Raw genomic sequence first — 1,777 nt, 5'->3', positions numbered from 1 at the left:
CAGGGTTTGCATAAATGCACATACTATCTTGATTTCCCAAAAAATTATCATGTTAAAACTTCCTAAACTTCCTCAAAATTAGCACAAATATAGATTTACATTGCATAACAACAAGTTAAACGAAATTCCATTAAGGATTTAATAGGATTTGTGCTGACAATTTGTTTCGGTACCGTATTCAATATTGTTTAGGATTTTATTTTTAAAAGGACCAAATGTCCAAGAAAAATAATGCATGGAATCAGAGTATTAATTTTTAATATATACACATCTACATTTGGATTCCTACAAACTGTCTCTAAATACTGTGCAGCGGTGAAAGAAGAGTTGTGCTGGCTAAACGTGAATTGCTGCATTTAATAAATAGCTAAACTTCTATCTTGAAAGGGCCAAACCCACCAATTCCTCTTCAGTGATAAATGAAATCAAATTTCTTAGTTATTGGCACATTTACACATTGCGCCCTTATAACCTAATATTTTAAAAATATTATTTGCAATGATTTCATTATTTATTACTTTATTCAATAAAATGCAAAAGTTTAAGTTCAAAGTTCACAGAAAGTCCAAAATTCAAAAAACAATAATTGAATCAGAATTATTTTCTAGTAATATGTACATTAACATATCAAGTTTCCTTACAATATTATATGAATGTTTGCTGTTTTCTTTAGATTAACTCCTACTAACTGGGTCCAACTTTCCTTTCTGTGTAATGATTAATCATAATTGTTTACATTTTCCAGTGTCTCTGTCTGTTATGACAATAAGAGTTAAATTTGTAACGTATACTCGAATAGTATACAGGTTTTCAATGACGTACCGGAGGGGCGCAAGCGAGGATTGCATAACCATACAAAATCAAAATAACTTAGAAAATCAAATATTTAATAGTACAGTTTCTGTAAACTATATAAATATAAGAAATAAGGAATATTTTTAAATAATATGAAATACATGTACTAAATATGAGCTGGGCGTGATTAAAACTACCAAACATCCCATTGGGATTTCTTCGATTTGATTACAATTAGCCAAAATTATCACTTCATTATAGTCTTGGAACGATTCTATATTACTTATATGTTTTGGAAATGCCTTGCAATACTTTTAAAAATTGCGAAAACAGTTCTCAACTTATAACCTTCCATAATATAAGTTATTATCAAAATTTAATGACACTAAACGTAAAAACCTATCAACCTTTCAAATAATGTTCCAATGAATATTTTTATTTCTAAAGCTCGTTGAAGCTTAAATCAAAGAGAGTATTTTACTTAAAAATCACATTAATTAGAAAATGTCTCGACATATTTAAAATAAATTCGGGTATTTTTTTGTAGACGATCGACAATTTTTAAAGATAGCATTAAGCAAGTTACACTTGCAGAGCACTCCATCTGACGTTGAGTTCTTATGTAATACCTCCATATAATTCAGTGTTCGTTATAATACTACAAAAATGGTGGTCTTCATATGTGTGGACTTTAGCTGCATTTCAAAAAAGTTATGGAAAATCAATATACTTTTCAACGACAAATATGGTGAGGTAAAGTTTCATTATCATATATCCAAGAGTATACAAATCGTATTTATGAACCTGCAGATGTCATTTTACATTTAATTTATAAGCGCCAATGAGAGATTAGAATTCATGAAACAAAGTAAAGATTCAACCAAAAAAATTTCTTCAAGTCAATCTAATATCATATATAGTCTTTCTTATATAAATATTTAAAAAATGTTGTTGTTCAAACTTATACAGATATAAAACAATA

This window comes from Magallana gigas, chromosome 2, assembly GCF_963853765.1.
Source record: "Magallana gigas chromosome 2, xbMagGiga1.1, whole genome shotgun sequence".
NCBI lineage: Eukaryota > Metazoa > Mollusca > Bivalvia > Ostreida > Ostreidae > Magallana > Magallana gigas.
The sequence above is the reverse complement of the archived record's forward strand: the minus strand, read 5'-3'. Positions refer to the sequence as shown.